Source organism: Ambystoma mexicanum, chromosome 6q (genome assembly GCF_040938575.1).
Source record: "Ambystoma mexicanum isolate Mex_15411 chromosome 6q, UKY_AmexF1_1, whole genome shotgun sequence".
NCBI classification, from domain to species: domain Eukaryota; kingdom Metazoa; phylum Chordata; class Amphibia; order Caudata; family Ambystomatidae; genus Ambystoma; species Ambystoma mexicanum.
This window is the reverse complement of record NC_090937.1, coordinates 1,051,474,302-1,051,497,241: the sequence shown is the minus strand read 5'-3', so window position 1 is coordinate 1,051,497,241 and position 22,940 is coordinate 1,051,474,302.

Sequence of the window (22,940 nt, the reverse complement as noted above, 5' to 3'; positions counted from 1 at the left end):
GGTTAAAATAAAGCACAACCCAGGGTTGATTTAACCTCAAGCAAAGCAGCACCCCATGTCTCAAGAGGCTGATGATGGTATCTTTAAGACTATTTCAGCACTGATTAAACAAGGTATTCTAGTGCCATCAGAATCATCGTGCAATACCGTGATGTAACTTATCAACAAATGAAAGGGAGGGTCGTGGAGAATTATACAAGATATGATACCGATTAACCAGATTGCAGAGGCAGAGTTTCCTCTAGTTGCTGCTCTGGCAACGATACTATGTAGTATCCCAGTAGAAGCTTGATATTTTATGGTGATTGATTTGAAAAAAAATCATTTTTCTCGATAATTGCACAAGGACTCACAAGACTTGACTACCTTTATGTTGCGCCATACTCGACTGAAACCCACTTGGCTGCCTCAAAGGTACTGTGAGTCTCCATCAATCTTTAACAGAGTCCTACAGATGGATTTAGGCAATATTCATCTTTAGAGTGCAGTGATACAGTACATAGATGATATTTTAATTTGTAGCACCACATAGGATGAGTTCAGGCAAGATTCGATTCAGTTGATGACTATTCTAGCAGACACAGTATATAAGGTAGACAAGGAGAAACTGCACTATTGTCAAGATGAGGTGTTATACATAGGACAATTGATTTCACATGAGGGAAAAAAGGTGACACCTGAAAGACCTGAGGCGATTATGAAAACTGCAAAACCTATCACAGTGAAACCTATCACAGTAAAATAGATGCAGACATTATTTGGGGTTATGCAATTATGTCAGAGTCTGAGTGTTTTACTACAGCATGTATACGAGTCCTCTCTTGCATGCTTTAAAGAAAGCACAGGTGAACAAAGTAAAAATGCAATGGACTGAGGAAATGGAGGAAGGGTTTGCAGAATTGAAGAGAGCAATTATTATTATTCTCACACACACACATGGGACGGTCATGACAGCAGTGCTTACAGAAAGGACTGTAATGGGGTACAAGCCTTTAGCATATTACAGTGGGATATTAGACGAAGTTATGAGAGGACACTCTACTTGTGAACAGATATTGGCAGCCGCCACGTTTTCAATTGAGAAATCTACGAGTATTGTTATGGGCTGTTCTATGACTCTTTTTGTGGAGCATGCTCTGTTTGCCTTTTTAGAGAAACCCAAAGGTACATTGACGTCTCAGAGAGCCTCAGCCTATGAAGTAATGATTTCAAACCCAGCGATTAAAATTGTCAGATATAAAATAGTGAATCATTCCACATTTGTAGCTGAGCCAATAACAGAGGGCGATCAAGTACATGACTGTGTTCATTATGTTGAATTTTATGATGATATACCCTTTGTGAAGAAAAAATGCTTTGTCAGGAGGGGAAACTCATTTTATTGATGGTTCTTCGCAAATTGATCAGACAAGTGGAGAAAGGCATTCTGGCACAGCTGTAGTGAGGCACAGATTAAATGGGGAATTTGAAGTTGTAGTGTGTGAAAGGCTACCGTCTCACGTTTCAGCGCAAGCAGCAGAATTGGTAGAGCTTATTGTCATGCTCAAGAAACACGAAGGACAGGAAGTGATGGTGTATAGTGATTATGCCTACATGATGTTAACCGTACATGCAGGGTTAGCACATTGGAAAAGGAGGAGCTACCTTTGAGCGGATGGCACTGTAGTGCAGCACGCATCCTTGGATGGGCTGATTAAGGCACTACAACTCCCAGTAGCCATAGCGGTTGTTAAATGCGACGCTCACAATAATCGAACAGATTATATTTCTTGCAGGAATTAAGCCACAGATGCAAAGTCAAAAGGGTTGCGTATTCCCCAGATATCTCAGGTTCTGACACTCCAAACATCAAAGAGAAAGTGATCACGATTATGGCAATGCAAGAAGGGTTTGATCATTTGCCATAGACCCAATTAATGGAGATTCAAAGAAGTGCACTGCAGGAAGAGCAGGAATTATGGAACCAAAGGGGTTGCTGACTATCCCCCACAGAAGCATTATGGCAACTGGATAGCACTGGAAAGCCGGTTATGCCAGTAGAATTGTTAAAGATTTTATTATTGAGCTATTTGAGCAAATAGCGCTTCTAATGAATATTAAGCATACATTTTCTTCTGCTTATCACCCGTAAGTGAACGGGATATGTGAGAGACTCAACGTCTTCCTTAAAGAAAGGATCTCAAAAATCAAATTGACTTTGAAGAAGGTTTGGCTAAATTGCCTACCCTTAGCTTTATATGCCCTTAGGAATCAGCCTGGTTTGGACCATCACCTCACCCCCCATGAACTAGTAACAGGGATGCAAATGAGAGTGCCTCATACACCTCCATCAGGGAGTAGAAGTGATGCCCAGAGTACTGCTAAACTGTAATGAATTGTAGGAATGTTTGATATGTATGACCTCTAGCATCGCTCTCATTTCAGAACAACTCACACGTCAGAGGGGTCAATCTCAGAACACAGATCAAGACAATCCAGCAACCAGATCAAGTGAACTTTTATCGGCACCTAAACCGTGTGTTGGTGAAACCATTCTAATTAAATATTTTGCCACAATTCAATGGCTGCTTTTGCGTTGAAATATAACCCCCTCAGCAGTAAAAGTCCAAGCCAAGAGAGCTTGGCTTAATTTGAACAACGTAAAATTGTACAATGGCGAGACCGCCACCTCCCACTGTTGCCAATTCAGAAGGAAGACAAGAAGAAAAATTCCAACGTGTGCAGACTCGATTGATGAAAAAGAAAAAGGATGATAAAGCAACCAGCTGATTAATGCAGATTTTGAATTTGGACTGTGACTCAATCGGACACTCCTTATAGATATCGTAGCAGTAGTGCAACTCTTTGCTGAGTGTCACAGGAAAACTGAAAAATGTACTTTAGAAATCATATGCACATATTCAATTTATAGTTTTATAATGAAGGGATGAACACTTACCTGGATAATGCAGCACACTTGGGTAATAACATGTGGTATCAACACATGAGAAAGGTCGGAGGGAGAACATCTAAGGGAAGTTGCTATGTCTGTGCTCTCATACCCTATGCCTTGAATGCAGTATGAGCCTTTTTCTCTAGAGAAGTTGCAGAACTTCTTGCAGCCTGTATGACCAGAGGACAATTTCAGGGAAATTAGGCCACATTACGATGGAGACCAAATTGGTTGTTTCCTTTCGGGGATGATTATATAAAGAATACACAGATTTAAAAGGAAGCTGCATGGAAAATCAAGATGCTTACATATCCAGCGGCAGGACAGGAAGAGGTAGTCATTGCAGATATGAAGAGAATGAACTGCCCTGACAAAATTGAAATTGCTGGATTGCCTGGATGTTGGTTACGAAAACAAGAAGGGATAGGAAGATTGACTGATGCTCTGTGCTGCTCACCTACTGAAGTCAGAATATGTAAAAGAGGTACAGAGAGTGAACGATGGGTGTTTGAAGTCATGGGCCAAACATGACAAGCTATTGACATTGGTAGAATATGAATCAGGTCCTATGGTTGTGATTCCATTGGCGAATGCGACAATGTCCTTCCGAAGACACAGAAAGAATCATGTGGGAGACAACAAGGACTGCAAAACTACAGTTGACGTTACTAGAATGGGAGAAGGGACAGCCGTCCTGATGGATCGATCCAGAGCCTACATGAAGCTGCTCAAGGACTGGGGAGGGACGTGTCCCTTGGTGCTCGTCCATGTTCCAGTGTTAATGATTCCTCAGAGTGACTTGAACATTGAAGAATTTCCTAAAGCTGATGCCCATTTAAGAAGGATAAGATTGCTCGAATTTCTCAATCAAACAAAAAGATGCATTAGGCATTACGATGCCTAAGGGCTGCTGCATGCTCTATAAATGCTAATAAATAAATAAGAATTTTTTCTCAGCAAAATCAACAGAAGCTTTTGATGCTATTCCATATGAGCACAGGTTGTTTAGCCTGACTGCAGAAATATTCATGACTATCGTTATGCTGGGATCCAGACGATAGGCAATGTAAAATGGTTACAGATTATCAGATGGGAAATTCGGAAGACCATCAAAACCACCATAAAGGGATTCAATGCTATCAAAGAAGAATTGAGGGCCATATGACTGATGAGCCTACATAACAGATATGTCCTTGATACGATCACTGCGATGGAAGGAGAAGTTTGTGCCACGATCTGCCCATCATGTTGCACAATCACACTTTCTCACAATGACGAGAATGGGACCTTGACAGAGGCCATAACGCTGCTGACAAATCTACATAATAAGATGGAAGCTGAGACAGAAGGCATCGCAGATGATAGTTGGTTTGAATCTATCTTCTCATGGGTTCCACAATGGATAGCGAACATCTTCAAGTTTCTTGGAGCTGTATTAGTGATGGCGATGTTTGGATTCTGTTTGGTCAGGATAATAATTGCACTGTGCAAGAATACAGCAAAAAGGCAGTAGGAATGAAGATCATGATCAATGTCAAACCAGGGTTGGCACCTAAGGAGTTGACTGATGATGATATCAAGAAATATATAGAGGCCTGCATTGTAGCACCCGAAGGAGCGAAGTTCCTGTACCCAAAGAATCACAAGAAGTATGTAGGACGATGGTTCTATTGTAATCCAAATGGACAGTGCAACTACATGACCTGGAGTGTGGATGAACATTTTAAATCAGCAGGTTCTCTGAAAGGAGTGAGGAAGATTTTGACCCAGAAGAAGCACTTCTTCAAGAGAAAATACCATAATGTGGAGAATGGTGAAGGTGTGGTTGATGAATCAACCAGAGGGGGAGTGTAGAGGAGCTGCCAAATGCCTCTGCAGGAAGTCCCGCCCTGCCTACTAACTGTATGCTGGCAGCCTGAAATTTCGCCAAGTTGGACATCAGCAGTTATGACTATTCGGCTGCAAATCTTCGGGAGACTGTATCAACTAAGAAAACCCTATCAGATGTATTGCCAAAGAGATGGCAATCTCATGGAGGAAGTTGCTGAAGAAATATTAAAAGAGCAAGAGAAGAAGTTGGTGACAGCATAAGACACAACCATGACGCACGGAGAAGACTGGCTGAAGAAAAGAGTGTATGGGCCTTATAGAAACGAGTAAAGAATCGAGTAAACTTCAATATGCTAAACAAAGATTGCACATGTGAAGAAAATGCTAATCGTTCGATAACTGTACAGATGGAGCAATGAAGTAATCTTAGAAGCTGACTATACATAGTGAATAGAGTGCAGGCGAAGCCACCATTATATAGAAGCTGGACATCAGTGTCAAAACTTTTGTAAGTTCAAACCCATGGAGAGAAGGGCCGAAAGCTGTGTTGCAGCAGAGAATTAGCTGAGAGCATGGAAGAATTGAGAAGGGATGTCTGGTATGGCCTGGTGTCATGGCTGAAACAGCCAAGAACTGGTTCTCTATCTCTGAAGTCAGTAACCGTGAGACGCAGAATCATCCCTTGTTAAGGTGCAAAGAAAGAACACAGTGAGTGCCATGTATTGTTCCTTTAAGACAATTACATGCTGCCAAATGGGACGAAATGCGGTCTCCTGTCACGTGAACCAAAGATGAACGTAGAGTTGGGCATGCACTTCCAGAACTATTTATGCTTGTGCCCACACTCCCTTATATTCTCAGAGACGAGAATACATTGTGGCCAAGTGCAAAGAAAATCTTACTGCCAGAAGGCATGAGTGATGATAGATATTGGGCTAATTGGGTCCTGGCACCTGGGTATGAGCTTACGTGCTGCTAGTGAGCCGAATGTTCCAGACTGGCAGGAGCGTGCCAACCAATTATAGAGGGCCATATCACAAAAGGCTTTATAGGTTGAGAGCCAATGATGTACCGTGTATCTAATAATTAGTGAAGATGACTTGCACAAGGGGTGGGCATGCTTTTTCCACCTGACAGTAGATATCCAATTACAACCCAATACCATATAGAAAGTATACCTAGATGTTCACCTTGAGCGTATCACAACCCACCGTAGCTTTTTATTATTTGCCAAGTAGCATGATTTCACATTTGACACATTTTTGTTATAAAAGTATGATTTGTTTAATGAAATGCTTTGAGAGAATGCTGTGCGATGTACGTTGTAACTTCCTGTTTTAGACAATTGATATTTAAACAGACAAACATGCCATCTTCCTGAGATGGTTCCGTTATTTGGTGTAAGAGTTATTTTGCTACCTATCCACTGCATGATATGCTACCCAAAGGACCTTATTCCCACTCCTCCTAGTTTATTGTAATTTCCAGCAGCATTTTATATGAACCAACATGCAAAACTAAATCTCTCAATAGCCTTGGTAAAGTTGGAAGTTCTTTCTCTTTTACAATGACATTCTCTTCTACTTCCAATTGCTTTCAAATATCCCTGAACTTGCGTCCCTGTAGGAAGATCCTCCTCTTTATTTGATGCAAACAATGCTAAAATGATGTTTCAATGGGGAAACATCAACTGGAACAAGCAAAGAAAACAACTCTAGACCTTGCAAAAACTCTACAAAGGTTACAATGAAAAGCAGCTACAGGTGTTCAGCAATGGCCAGAGTCTTTCAAGAGGTCTTCGAGTCAGGAGCTGCAAACAGCAAACATCATCAGACTGTGAAGAGCATTTACTACAGAAACAACAAATACAACTAGAAAAAACATCAACCTACCTTTTCTAGAAGCTATCTAATAGGGTGGGATAATGCACACCTCTGTGTCTTTGAACTTTGAAAGAATCTAAAATCCTCATACTATTATGTACGGTGAATCTGCATACTATGGCAAGGCACAGAGGTGACTTTTGTGCTTGGTTAAAGCATGTTCCCCACCTCTTAAGCAACTTCATCTCTTGGCTTAAAATAGGTCTTAAAAGCAGAATTCTCCATTCAGTTGTCTGCCTTCAAAATGTCATCCAGCCAGGTGCCTATGCTGAAAGCCTTGAAAGCCATGGCACTCCTAGTGGAATGTGCCCAAAACAGGTGTCACCAATCCCTACCTGACCCATGATGTCCACCCTCCCATTGAGCTATATAGTTGAGGCCGGTGCAGCCTTAAAAGGCCTTTCAAGCACTATCATATCCTTCCCTGACCTGAATGGCACTATGACTTGCTCAGCTCCACAGTCAATCTAACACACAAAAGGGGAGAGAGCCAGAAAAGCTGGGTAAGACGCCATCCTAGTGTCAGCTTTAAGGTACCTGAAAAAGCATTGAATAAATACCTTCTGGGAAAAACAGTCTGTTTAGAAATCTCAAAGAGTTTAACATCGATCCCTTGTACAGGACACTAGATAAATAAGGATAGCCAGTTTACCCAATAAAACTTTCATCAATAGGTGTCTATTGTCTAGCCAATTCATGAAACATTAATGGACAGCAATCATGTCCAATTGGGTGGAATAGTGAGAACAAGCAAAATCAAGAAAATGCACAAACACACTCCCTTTAGAAGACACCATACCGCATCAATTGATGTTTGCCTAAGGTCTTGGCATCTACTAGATTGTGACTTGTGAAACTACAGTGTTAATAACACTGGGGCCAAAATGGGATTGGAATGTTTATTCACATTCCATCGAGTATAGGCCCTTTTATTTAACAAAAACTTGACTAGGACTGTGTTAATATTATTTGAATGTCTTTGCTTGCTCCCATCCTTAGCTTTAGGTTTAGCTAGGCGTTCGACCAATCAATTTGAAGTTCAAAAAATACCCTTGAACAGTCATCACATGTGTCTGTCTTCACTGTTTGATACCATGCCTTCCTTACATGTGGTTTCAGAAGTGGGATGTGACTCAATTGAGACAAATTGGGGGACCCTGAAATTCACCTAGACTCAGATCCCTCCACCGCCACGAAAGGATCCATAGGCGTTGACATTTATAGTAGCAGAGACACTATTATCCCTACAGGAAAAAGAGGGATTGTACCCACAGACTTAGTAGTAATACCCCCTAAGGGCTGTTATATAATACAGGTCCCAAAATCTGGCTTAGCCTGGAAGTTTGGTCAGGATGTCCTAGCAGGCATCATAGATCCCGACTCCCGGGAAATGTAAAGGTTCTCCTACAGAATCATAGCGAAACTCCATTTGAAATACATTGTGGGGACACAATTGCACAGGGAATTCTTGCGAAGACTATATTTCCTCGTTTTAAGGAAGAAAGTGAACCAGAAGAAACTGAGGGAGGTAGCCTAGGCTTTGGAGAAGCTGATGTACCACCCAACATTGAGACCATCAGGGAAGAGGAGTCTGCCATCCTTCCCGATTTAGCCTTCGTCCATCAAAATGATCCAGCACTCTCAGAGTCTTTCGTACAGGTGATTTGTGGGGGAGAAGGACAAGAAAGGGGAAACCATGTTTTCTTCCTGAAACAGGGTCTACTATATAGGAAGGAAACATCCAGAGAAGGCCTAAGTAAATCTCAATGTGTAATCCCCAAAACCCACCGTAAAATTGTATTAGAGATTGCACATTCTCATGGTAGGGGGACATTTAGGTAAATCTAAGACCCAAGCTCACATCAGTGGGAATTTCTACTGGCCTGGTATCCATGATGACATATAGAACTGCTGCTAGGCATGTGAAATATGCCAGAAAACCAGTGCACATATTCCCTTACCCGCCCCTCTAAATCCCTTACCAATCATCGAAGTCCCTTTCTCCAGAATTGCGATGGATATCATTGGACCGTTGGAAACCTATAGACTGGGTAACAAATATGCCCTCGTAATCATTGATTATGCTGGCAGATACCCAGAGGCATTCCCAATGCAGCAACAATAAAACCCATCAGATCTTAACACATCTTTTACCATTCTTTTTTAGGGTTGGTTTCCCCAAAGAAATTCTAACTGATCAGGGATCCAATTTTAGGAGCAAATTGATGAGTAAGTTCAAGGAATTACTACATATCTCACTCTTAAGAACCTCAGTTTACTGCCCCCAAAGGGGATTGGCCGAGAGATTTAATAATTTATTGGATACAACAGCTAGGTTAACTGACAAATTAAAGAACGCTGACCCCAGAAGCTTCATTGGACTGATGAGGATGAGATAATCTACTACAACTTAAAACAAACCTTGTGCCAGAACCCAATCCTAAAGGTGGGAGTCTTTTCAAAGGAGTTTGTGTTACAAACTGATGCCTCTCTCACAGGGTTAAGAGCATTATTATTGCACATCTGTGATGGATTAGAACACCCTATCATATTCACTAGTCAAAAACTCTTCCCTCATGAAAAGAACTGATACGTATTGGAGTTGGAATCTCTTGCCATTAAGTGGGCAATAATCCATCTAAAATACTTTCTTTTGGGGAGGAAGTTCACCCTTGTCACAGACCACTCACCTTTAGTATGTATAAGCGAGAAAAAAGGACCCGCGAGTCATGTGATGGTTCTTAAACCTGCAACCCTATAGTGTCACTGTGGAACACCGAAAATGCAAAGACCAAGGGAACGTCGATTTCCTTACCTGGTTTCCCTGTGAAACAGATGCAGCTACATTGCATAGGAGACAGGTGTGTGAGAAACAAGAAGGCGTTTCACCCACTAGTCCCCACAGATCACTCTCTCAGGTGGCCAGGGCATGGCCATCACCTTTGAATCCAGACCCTGCAGGTGGACCAGTGCGGGAGGATCAACTGGGTGAGTGGTCTTTGGGGAGTGGGAGTGTGACACTGGATGGCAAGATGCTGTATCCCTCCCCCTGCAACAGCTTTACCCCACCCTACCAGTTAGGATATGTGGGAACCTTACCCCCCTTTCCTTTTCCCAGCACTTTCACACGGACAGACCGCTATGGGAGAAAACAGACTCACACAGAGATCAAGTAATTAATGACAATCACTCACACATGACTTCCATTAGTCTTGCCCACACGGATAAAAGCGGCGCACAAAAGCACACTCTGAGTGGCACAAAGTATACAACTGTACAGCAGTTTCAAGTCAGTAGCTGAATGAGAGGAGAAAGACAGCAAACCAAGAAGGGCTTGTGAGAAGGGAATTACCCTTGATCTTTTCGACCAGACGCCGTAATCCTGAATTGTGTGTCAGAGATACCGAAGGCACTCCCTCATAGTTGACCAATGCAGGGAGGAGCAGTAGCAGCCGCTGTGGTATTTTCCTTGATTCCAAGAACAAAGAAGTGGCAGAATGAGCAACACAGCCGGTGAGTTGGGGAGACCGATGCAAGATCGCTCTGTGTTGAACTCAAGGTTGCAAGCGGCAACATTGTATAATGAGTACTGGAACGATCATTGTTGAACGTGTGTGAGGAAAGACACGAGAAAAGCTAAACTTCTGATTAATGTTTGAGCTTGCGAAGGAGAGATACAATACTGTTGACAAAGTGGTCCGGCACTGTGGATGTGCTCAATTGAAAGTCTCTGTAAGGTATCCCGGCAAGAGAAAGAAAAGTAGAAGATTGATGAGAATAATTGTGTGAAGTTCATTGAAGTGGTCTTGCGACGGTTTATGCACATTCAAAAGACAATTTTTATATCAAGATGATCCAAGCCTGACCAAGGGAAATCCATATCTCGAGGATCCGAGCTAAAATGAGGGAGATCCATATCAAGGGGATCCGAGCCTGAATGAGGGAGATCCAGGGTACAAGATGGAATGGGGGAACCAATTGTGAATATTTTGATAAAAAGTGGGTCTCAGCCTGAAGAGGGAGACCCATGATGAACATTGAAAGCGAGACCTTGGTCATATGAAAACCCTGATATGAATGGAACTTTGAGACTTTGGGGGTCATTACGAGTATGGAGGTAGCCAAGGTGCTATTAGCGCCATGGCTACCCCCATACCGCATACAGGGTCCGGGTTCCCTGAATGCGGAAATACCGGGCCATTCCAACCTTGGAGGACCCGATATTTCCCCAGTCAGCGAACCCATCCCCATTTGAGCCCCCATTGGGCTCAATTGGAATGGGGAGGAGCTAACAACGGCCCATTAATAATGGGCCCGTTGTTAGCTCCCTGGTCATTTAGCGGCTCCCACTAAGGACGCCTGGTAAAACCAGCCACCCTTAGCCGGACCCGCTAAATGACCTTGTAATGCAGCAGTAAGGGGTTAACGGTACCAGCACCCTTACTGGTGCCATTAAACCCTTACCGCCAACCTCGGAATGAGGCCCATTTATGTCACATTTACTTGCAATTCCAAATTCAAGTAGTTCTAGGGAAAAGCTTTATAATTCTTAGTAGGCTTGAGGTGGACTACATACTGACTGTAACTGAGTATATTATATCTTAGTAGGCAGAACACATATTGGCCCTCATTCCGAGTTTGGAGGTAAGGGAAAAACGATGCCGGTAAATGATTACCGGCATCGCTTACCGCTAAGGGCTATTCTAACCAACCACACCGCTATTTACGGCATCGTACTTTACGATGCAATAAATAACTGTCTGGGCGCGCGCATGCCGTAAACCGGGGAAGATCACAAGTGATGCAGACATGCAAATAACAGCCTCCTGAAGGCCAAAAAAGTGCTTACCGGCATGGTGTAAATACCGGCATGTGCAAAAGATGGCAGCGACATTGTGGTCCTAGAACCATCAGCATTCTGTCCCATACCTGCTGCACAAACACAAGGAAGAGGGAGTATGAAAGGGACCACGTGGGAGGACAACAGCTGCTATGAGATATGGTTAGGGTTTCTGGTTTTCAATGAAATATGAAAACAGCTGCAAAAGGTCCCCAGAGATTGCTCTTCTATTCCTCAGGAGAATCTGGAAAACATCAGTTTTAGAGAAGGTCCGTGTTGTAAGTGATTTCAATCAGCACACACCCAAGTAAAAGCCCAGCATGTGGTGCACAACTGAAATCCTTATTTATTTTTGTCTATAAGTTCAATATTCTGAACGATATACCACTCATATCACACCCTTCTCCTGGAACCCCCCCCCCCCCCCGGTCACACTGAACCAGGAATCAGGCTGGTTTGCAAAGGTAAATATTTATTTATGTATTTAAATTTAATCACAATATATTTTAATAGGTAAACAACAATCACCAATGGGGTGACAGAACACAGAATACTATTTTTAATACACTAGGAATAAGTAATGAGCAAAACAAACGCAGCACAGAAAATAGTACTTTTGTGTTGGTTCAGATAGCACTATGGTTAGAGGTTCCCCCTGCAACACCCCTAAACCCCCAATAGGCAATGCAAAGAAATGGAATGAGAGAGCAGGTATTCTGGAATAGCACGAATCAAACAGAATATCTGTCCCCCTTTCCCACTTCAAACACAAGAGAAAAACGCAATTGACTTTCCAGCTGTCAGACTGGCTTTTAAAATAGTCTTTAGAAATGACTGAGCAAAAACACCAAATATGGTCAAAAATGCTTAAATTATTCTAAATTCTTATGGGAGCCGCCTTGAACAGTTGCACACAAGCACAAGCATTGATTTATTCCAAAGAAAAAATTAGAAATCTTAAAGTCCAAGTTGGAATCAGTTTAGAGCTATTTTACACGTGCACAAATTTCTCAGACTGGAAAATCGCGGCAAACTTTTCTGTGCGCGATATTCGCGATAATGGGAGAATCGTTTTTTGCAGTTTTGGGTTCTATGGATAGCTACGCATTTCATTTCTATCACAAAAACTGTGGGAGTTATAGAGGTTTTTGTAAAGGTCGTTTTGTAAAATAGGCGCGAGAATGGAAAACAGAAATGCACTTTTGCAAATGACAAATGGGGTTGCTTACACTAGAGGATGACTATGAAAAAAAACGAATACCACACAGGGATTTTACAGTCAATTCATCAGGGCGACCCGCCTGTGAAGGAAACTCAACGTCTTCAGATGAGAAAAGGGTCAGTGCAAAGATAGTTCTAACAATACTGGTTCTAAAGGAAAGATAGGATAGGTTGAGATATGGATGAGACAATGCAAAGATACTCCTAACAATACTGGTTCTGAATGAAAGATAGGATGCATTTGAGATAGGGAGAAGACAAGGCAAAGATACTTCTAACAACACTGGTTCTGATTGAAAGATAAGATGGGTTTTGAAATAGAGGTGAGACAATGCGCATATACTAAGGGCCACAGTTCTTCCTATTAATACTCAAAGGATAAGTGTTTAATTGGACCATCAGTTCTGGTCATGGATTGAGTCTGGTCTAGGAAAGACAGCACATCGGGCACTGTACTGAACCAGCGAGGCCGGTCGCCGAATTTGCACAGGATCTGCTCTCCTAGTCTGTGGGTTTTTAATCATCTGGATTGCGAGTTCCTCAGGCAAGCCTAGTGGTGGCAAGCCAGAGAATTTCAGGATACTGTTTCAAAAGGCCTTCTCACAACACCCAGCACTTCACTGGGTAGAGAGAATACATTTGAAGATTTGGGCCTTGCTGAAATCAATAGTCTCTATTTCTGGCAATAGATTTGGCATCTGGATCTGGAAGAATATTCAAAGCTGGATGTAGGATGCTGGATCAGAGTGCTTCGACAAAATCAGGAAAGTGGCTGGATCAGTGAGTCCCTATTTGTTGTCAGCTGTCTCTATTTATCTATATATCCTTTAAATGACATCACAAAGGGGGTGTATGGGCCGGCTTAGCTAAGCTTGCCCTGTGAGCTGGGATTAGACCAAACTTCATCTCCGCCTTGCAATTTGAGAGATTGGATCAAGGCTGGGTGATGTCACATTTTATGATTTGCTTTACATTCCTCTGAGACCTCCCTTTAGCCACTGGTCTCAAAATCTGATTTTATATTAAATGTACATTTCTACATTGGTCACCTTTATACAAATCACACACAAAGATGCCATATTTCGTGTAGCATCTGTTGCTCAAAATCCTGTAGGTGTGGGATCTTGTTTCAACTTTCTACAGAGTTTTGTCCTTTTTTCTAGGAACACAATTCCCAAACTTTATGCAACTTTCCAAAAATATGAGTGTTTAACATAGGGATATGCGTTTACATTTTCACAATTCTAACAATAATATATTTTGCATAAAACCACATATATTGCCACTCCTGTTCAGAATAAGCTACTCTGTTGTACTACGTTTTCAAAGGTAGTGCTAAGAATTAGGTTAATTAATCTGCTATTTTCAGATTTTGCACCCCTTCTGATAATAAGTTATAGACCTTCTAAAAATGTCCATTACATATAATGTTAACACCAAATGGTCGGTATTTGTCACTCCTTGAAGCATGTGGTAGCCCCCTCCTTTGGAATTTTCTTCTGTCAGCCAGGAGTTTCCTGGGCTGCAGCAGTTTTACAACCCTTCACACCTTCAATGTCCATTGTTTAGTCATGGGCTAACCAGCAATTAGCACCTCCCTGTGAGTTTCAGCTGAGAGGAAGGCCCTCCTTCTGGGAGAAACCTGCTTTTCCAGTTCTAGCAGCTCAGCCAGGTTAATTTATTCTTAATTAAATCCAGCAAAACCAAACTTATTGCATCAAATATAAATACATACTTTCTTAGCCTTAAAATCTGTGGGATAAAAAGCAAGTGAGATCTATATTGTTTTGAGCAAAAAATCCTTTTTATGTTTTCTAATCCAGCAGACTTTTTAGTTTTAGATCCCTTTAAAGTTCCATCAGTAACTCATCTGACAGCTGTCATTCAGGTAGCCCCGGGTACTGCACCCAGATTTTGGCAGAGGCTGTCAGTTTTCAGACTTTGTATGTTTCACGATGCTTCATTAGATACATGAATTTTAGCAGCAGGCAAGATTTTGAATGTTGAGAAGTGTTGTGTTTTAGGCATTTTGGAGTTTTTAGCAATAAAGCAGATGTCATTTGTAGGCACATTTTGGGGTTTCCCTTGCAAAGTGCTGCTTTTCTCTCTGCACTCAGTTTGCTGATCATGGAGCCCACAGGCACATTTTCTGCAGCACATTTGCCCCGCACATGCACCATGGGTGGCAGGTTGTGCATCCCGCTTTTTGTGTGCTGAAACGTTTTTGTAGGTGTTTGTAGGTTTTTGCCGTGTACAAGGGTTTTGCCACCATTGTTGCTGTTTCTTTCTCCATAACTGGCATTGCATAGCGGAGTGGATAAATACATCCCACAGATCCCCCGTCCCGACTTGGTTTTGACTGCCCGTCAAGGGGAAGTCGGGGGATTGGGATGTTCTTTTCTTTTGTCGATGTGGAGAAATTCAGCTGCTTCTCCCGTCAGTGCTGGAGGTGACCCGCTCTCCTCACCGGTTCTGGTCAGGAGTATTGCTGGTTCTGGTTGGGAGTATGGAGCGGCACTCTGGGCTCCTTGGGTCTTTCCTCCCGGTCCCCCAGTGGTCCTCCTTGGTAATCCTTTAGATCATTCTTAGTCCAGATGTTAGAAGATAGAACAGGTCATGGTTATGGATATTATCTGGGGATGTCAACAGTGGGAAAGACACTTGCATTGGTTATAATTGGCACTATCCCCCATCTATGTTTACTAATGTTCTTAACACTCTTTTTGCATATACACGGTGAACATTTAGTGATTCTTCTATGCTTCCGGATTTTCCCCCTCTGGGTTTCTGGTCGGCTCCTCTATTTGCTGCAAAGTATGCCTGGGATGGCAACTCTTCAGATGGTTTATGTGGACCCACTTGTCTTCCCCCACAGCCAAACTGCCATTGGGGACGCAGATTCTGTAGGCGACTGGTGAGATTCTGTCCACAATTTCAAAATGGCCCGCCAAGTTGGGAGGAATTTGCGCTCTTTGGCTTGGTTCCTTTGGAAATTGTACAAGTAGACATGGTCTCCTACTTGGTATTCCTTTTTAGTTGTCTTGAGATCATAGTGGGTCTTCATACTGTCTGCAGATCTCTCTATATTCCGCTGAGCATAGTTAAAAGCATGTTGAAGGGGGTTTCTCAGATTCTCAACATACTCATGAGTTGTGGAGGCATTTATTAAGGTCTGCTCTTGGGTTCTGTAGAGCAGATGCTGGGGTAGCACCATCCTTCGCCCAGTCATCAGCTCAAATGAAGACATTTTTGTTGCAGAAGAAGGGGTAGATCTGATGGCCATCAGGGCAAGGGGTAATCAAATGTCCCAACTTGGCCCAGAATCTGCGACAAACGTTTTTAATATGCTCACAATAGTTTTATTGTACCTCTTAACTCCACCACTAGAGGACCATCCGGTAGGCAATGTGTAGTTTCCGTTTGACCCCAAGTATCTCCCACATCTTTGTCATCACCTCGCTAGTGAAGTGACTACCTCGGTCTGACTCAATCTTTTGGGGTAGACCAAAACGCGAGAAGATGTGATTGATCATCAGGGCAGCTGCTGTTGGGGCTGGGAGACATTCCACCCATTTAGTGAGCAAACATGTGACAGTCAACATGTACTTGTTACCCTAGAGGAGCGAATCACGGGCCTGATAAAATTGACTTTGAAATCTGACCAAGGCAGTGTCATCCCCCTCTTATGGAGGGGAGGATGGTGTGTGAGTGATGTTGGCTGAAATTGTGCACACACAAGGCACCCCTTCAAGTATTGGTCATGTGGGGCCAGTATGCAACCTCTCACAAGTTTTCTAATGTCGTATGAAACCCCCGATGACCGGCTGTAGCCGCATCATGGGTGTGACTTAGCATCAGGCTTTGGAATGAGGTGGGAACCACCCACTGGTCAAGGCCAGCTATGGATCTCCTCACCAACAAACCGTCTTGGATTCAGAACATTTTTGGACATTTCATCAACCCTCTGAGGTCCTCTTTCCCAATGTAATCGGTATCCATCAGGGGAAAGTTCTCAGGGTCCTCAATGTGTTGATAAAAATGACCAATTATTGGATCCCCTTTTTGAGCCGTAATCAAATCAGCATCTGGGGTCTCCTTACTCTATTGTGCAGTTGAGAGTTCATTGTGAGCATTTGTCTGGGACCTAGTGATAGCAGTGACCTGGATTTCCCCCAACAAGGACTCGATCTCAAGTAGATCCCCTTGGATGGCTCTGGTTTTGGCCAGCTGATCAGCTAGGTCATTTCCAGTTTTGTGTGGTCCCTCTACTTTAGAATGACCCTTAATGTTTTTCCAGTAGATGGTCATTCCATTCGAGGTAGCCAGATCATCAATATTTTTTATTAACTTTCCGTGTTTTAAAGGTTTATTATTAGCACATAGCATGCCTCTGGTTTTCCAGTTATCCAGGTGCTCCACGAACCCGTTCCGTACATAATCTGAATCAGTGATTATGACCAGTTAGTGGAGTTGGTGTTGGACAGCTGTGAGGATGGCTTGATGCACAGCCATCAGCTCTGCCACTTGACTACTTCGGGGACCGATTTTGTACCCAGCGGAGGGTTCTGGGGCATCATTCACCCATGCATTCCCTATGCCGGCCACAAGTTCCTTTTCCCCGTTGTTGTCAACATGGTAGGAGCACCCATCCACATAGACAGTGGGCATTCCCTCACACTTGTCTTCTTCATAGACCTTTTGAGGGGAATTAAGGTATGCCTCCATGTTGTCCTTGATTTTAAAACTTTCGTCCTCGAGACAGTTTTCTCTGGCACAATCATGCAAGTCAGCCAGACCTTGCGCAAGGGGACTCTTCTTGTTTTAGCCATATCTGACCTCCACAGGAAAGCCTTCAATAGTCAGCATCCAGGAAGTAATTAGGGAATTACTCACATTCCCGTGCCGGATTCTGTCACTTTGAAGATATTGCAAAGGTTGGTGTGGAGTCTCCACTATGATGTGTTCCCGCTGGATAAACGGGCAGTAATTCTTCAATGCCCCTACCATTGCCAGGAGTGCCTTCTCACAATCGTTGAATTTTTCCTCTACAGAGGATAAAGTCTTACTCGCATAGGAGATTACTTTATTGACCTTGTCATGCTTTTGATATAATACTGCAGTCAAGCATGTATTTGCGAACCCTGTCTCCAAGAAGAACTCCTTGTATTTGACAGGGTAAGCTAGGAAAGGCGCTTGTGAGAGGCTTCTTTTGAGTTGGCTTCGTGCCTCGGCTTGTTCTGGATGCCACTCCCACTTGACCCCCGCTCAACAGATGGATCAGGGGTCTTGTGATCTCTGTGTAGTCCTCAATTAACTTTCTGCTGTAATTAGTTAGTCCACGGAGATTCTGCAGAGTTGTGGGATCTTTTATTTTCTGTAGTGCTTCTACTTTATTTTGGTGGGGACAGAGAGCCTCAGGAGTTATCTCATGCCCCAAGAAATTGACATGGGTGCTGTCCGCTACGTGTTCCTCCACAGTTGAGCTTTTGATTAGGACATCATCTACATAGGCCAGGTTACCCCTTTCACCCAAGTCGGGCATGGCCTTATGCAGAAAGATGATGAATTCTTTGCGGGAGTTGATGTATCCGAAGGGAGTCTGGGTCCAAGTATACTGCTGCCACCCGAAGGTAAAGGCCAGCTTGTATTGGTCCTCCCTACTGACAGGTACAGTCCAGTACCCACTGGTCAGGTCAATTGCAGTGAATACCTTTGACCCTTGGATCCGGGCCAGCCCTTGATCAATGTAGAGAAGAGGCCATCGGGAAGTATGGACCCGTTTGTTGAGCTCCCTTAGGTCAGCACAGAGCCTCCACTGGCCGTTCGGTTTAAAAATCCCCAGCACCGGATTATTGAAGGTGCTGTGGACTGCACAAATTATCCCGTAAGACTCAAGGTTCTTAATTATTTCAGTAAGGGACTCCATTGATGTGAGAGGCAAGCAATATTGTTTCACAAACACTGGAGTCATGCCAGGGTCCGTGGGAATTGTTGTTGTGTGGATGTTGGTGCGACCACAGTCATATGATTCCACCACAAAGAGATCTTGAAAATCTAAGAAAACTTGGTTCAATTTTTGCTTTTGCTCCAGAGTCTCACAGGCATCTGCTAGGTTGATTCTCTCTTCAACCATCTGGCTAAAGCCTGGAAAGACTTCTGGTTTGGCTATCTCAGTGGCCTCCTCCAGCTGGGTGGAGAAGTCCCTGGTCAAAGTACTGACTTGGACTGATGGCTTCAGGTGGGGAAGTCAGTCCTGGTGGACATGAAAGATCACCTCACCCCTCCTGAAGTCACAGGTCACATCTTCCTTACCATAAGGGCAGGAAGAGTACACCAGGAAATTCCCCCCATGCTGGGTGAAGATCCTGTCTGGTGTCGTGTCATTGTCGCTATTACTGTCAAAACAGTCCTTGGGGATTGATCCTAACAGTTCGTTACCCAAATTTATGGAAAAATGTCAGTCATCAACCACCATCCAATAATGGTGCCTGCGTCCAGAGTGATACTCTTTACGTCGCTGTTATCCACCTCTATTGGAATGGTGTTGTGTTCTATATTGACTAGTGATGTTGGGTTTACCCCCAACCCCTGTTGTTGGAAATAAGCTTTGAGATGAACATAGGCATCAGGACTTTTCAGTTTCTGTCCTCTTTTAATTTTTACTTCCAGTGAGAATTGTCGGGTCCGTTCTAGGATGGTGAATTCCTCTCCAATCTGAATTTCAACTGCATATGTCAGCAGTTGAGCTGACCGAAATGCTTTCTGTGGGTCATCAAAGTCTATGGGATTACCCACTAATCGGGACCAGGCTTTGAAGTTTATTAGGTCCAAACTAATGGCAAAGTGATTGAGAATGTCACTGCCTGAATAAAATGCAGCAGGTACATCTCAGACGACCCAACAATTATGGACTATGCTCTTGTTGCCTATGGACATTTTGAGCATACACCTGCTAGGCAGGAGATGTTTGGAATTGGGTGTTTCCAGGTCCATTTCCCTTTTGTCCAACAGTTTAAATGTGGGAATGGCTGGATCTTTTGGGAGTTTGCGGAACATGGCCTCGCTGATGAAGCTCTTAGTGTTATTCACACACACTCAGGCGAGAACAGAGTCCTTCCATTCATTTAACTGAATAGGGATGAAAAACTGCTTTCCACTTTTCTGAATATCAGCCAAGCTTTGAGCTGATTTCTCATCATTTTGGACTATAGGAGTAGGAATTTCTGATTGTGAATTTGTATAGAATTTCAGAGTGTTCCCTTCCAGTGTGGAATGCCACTTCAGACTGGACGGAAGGTTGATTTTCAGAAATAGAGAGGACTTCCCTTCACCAGTTTGTTGTCCTACTGCAATTACTGTCACATAAAGGATTCAGTTATTTTTTAAATGGAATACAAATTGGGGAGGTTTCTGTTCAACCATGTGGCATGTGCCATTTAAACTAACATGGTTGACACTATGTTTCAATTTTATTGGTGGGTTAGTCTGGGTCCAGAGGACCTTGTTTACACAATCTATGAGAGGAGACAATCTACGCAGGATGTCATTCCCTAGTAAACATGGTGTGCCCTCTGGAGTCACAACTATGACCGGGTGCTTCACCTTGTGTTGCCCAATTTTAATGTCTAAATCTGCAGTCCCCTCGACAGGCATTTTCTTCCCATCGAAGTTCTGAAGTTGTCCAGGAAGAGGGGTGAAAGGGATTTGGTATTTCTCTGCCCTTCCCGAATTCAGCTGATCAAAGGCCCTTTTTGACAGAAGGGTGGATTGGGATCCAGTGTCCACCAGTGTCAAAATTGTACATTGCCCCTGGATTGGACCGGAGCATAAGATCTCCCCTCCTTCTCCTCAAGGGGGCAAAGATAATGCACATTTTTGGCCAATTGGTGGGTTAATTTCTTTGCTTTCTTTGCTTTGGATTCTGACAGAGGGGTGATTTGGGCAGGATTTTGTTTGGGGTTTTTGGAACCTGTAAGAAAAAGGTGGCAATTGGATATGGTTATAAGTTTTGGGTTCCCCTGGTTCTGATTCTGGGCTGCCCCCCTTTTGGAGGGACCAATATATATTCAACCAGATAATACGAAATGTTCAGATAGTAGCAATCATGATCCGATGCTGTGAGTAATTGAATCCACACATCAAATTGTGAGAAATGTATTCATTGTATTGTAAGGTAATAGCCGACATCTGTTTCGACCCCGACGGTCATTTTCAAGGCCTCTGGATGCACAAGTTGTTATTCAAACCTTAAATAGGATATTTTCGAGTGACCTTGAGTCAGGATATCGCCTGGTCAATTAGCACAAAGTCAATGGGTTAAATCCCTGCGTCACTTTCATGGGTAAGGGAATCCCTGCAATCAATAAGCTTACTATCTGAACATTTCATATTATCTGGTTGAATATATATTTTTTCCTGTGTGCAGTGACAGTCTTCTAATAGTTTTCAAGTTGCTTATATGTACTGCGAACCATTGAGTGGGGGGTTCACCTTTAGAAAGACTCCTGCTGCCGGAAGCATTTCTTTGCATTTCAATCACTAACGAATTTAAAGGCTGGTGAATAGCACACAATTCTCAGTATATTTCACACTCAAATCAATTTATGCTAGTTTTGGTATCCCTCCACCCTTGGCCGCCCCTCTCCAGGATTGGGCTGTCTGGGCTCAGGAAAGTGGGGAAAGAAAGAAGGGTTGTTTTGGGGGTTCACATTTGGTGGGTACCAGGGAAGGAAATTCAACCCAGCATTTGGGGAATTACTGCCCTCCTGGGGAGAGTGAGGAGGGAAGTTTCCTGGGTTGGGAGCTGCCTGGTTGGACCCCCCCCTTGGGCTGGGGGAGTCCACACATAGCCCCGGGTGGGTCTGTTGCCCTTGTAACAGAGGCTGATGTAGTCCGGGAGTTAGGGGTCCCATTTGTGGAGTCACCTCCCTGACTCCCTGTTTGGGATTCGCCCGAGGGCCTTCTGGGTCTTGGGTTAGCAGGATTCTGCGTGGGAAGGTTTTTAGGCCCCCCATCTCCAGATCTAAAATGGGGGCAACCTTCACCTCTGCCCCCTTAGCAGCAGCAGGGGTGTTGGTTGGTTTTGGGTTTTTGTTAGCACTTTTACTTTCTACTGGTTTCTGTACTTCGTAGATGCGAGTTGCTTGTTCAATTACCCAGTCTAGTGATCTTTTCTTATGAAAGTCCCTCACTAGCTGGGTCATAATGTATTTAGGGAGGGCATGAAAGAAGGTATTGACAAATTCCCTGCTGTCGGTGTGCACCCTCCCGGTGTCTGCGCAAAGGCACCTTTCAGTTCTTGGACAAATTATTCTGGGGCCTCGTCTTCCCCGCAATGCAGGTTGTAGGCTTCCTTGCGGGCCTCTTGAGGGTTTCTATGAATTGAAAACTGCTTTACGATGGCCGCCCTATAGGTGGACCATCTTGACTGGTTCTGATCCTCCAGCCCCGCAAAGAAGCTGGAGTATTCAGGTGAAAATGTCCACTTGACATACTGAATACAGCTTTGGCTGTCCTTCAGGTGAAAAGTCTCCATATTTGCTCAAACAATTCAAGGTGCTCCCAAACTGAATATTTGTCATTTTTATGGTAGGGTGTGATGACGCCCCTAATAGCCTTGATTTGCTTCAGGGGATCTTTCAGTAAAGCTCTCTTCACTTTGTTAGTCTGTTTAGTTTTGGTCACACTGGTCCACTCATCCTCTGACTCATAGGCGCCGCTACCAGAGGTGGCTGTCTGTTCCTCTAGGCTCTCCCTGATTCTGCGAGCTTGGGAATGGCTGGCAGAATGTGGGGACCTAGTCTCTTTTGACCAGTAGCACTCAGAAGAGTCTTCTGACTCTCATTTGCTCCCAGGATTGGCTGAGTATCCCCCCCACTATCCTAGCTGGGAAGAGGTTTTTAGAATGCTCTTTGTGGGCCTAATCTCATGGAATTCCCCACCAAATTTGACTGACTGATTTCTAGGTAGGTGATATTTCTGAGGATCCAGTTCTCTGATTCTCCCCTCACTGGAGTCTCCCTGATCAGAGAGCTGTCCCTAATATTTGGGAGCCGGTACATGGATGCCCGCCATCCATTCCTGGGAGTCGTTGATCTATCAGTCCCATATTTCCAATTGTGTTAAAGTCTACCATCCCTGGGGCCCTGGCTTCATATGAGCCAGTGGGGATGGGGGTGAGGTAGTCCATGGAACTGAAGAGATTAAAGTCCCTGATGCTAGGGGTCCTGAGGTT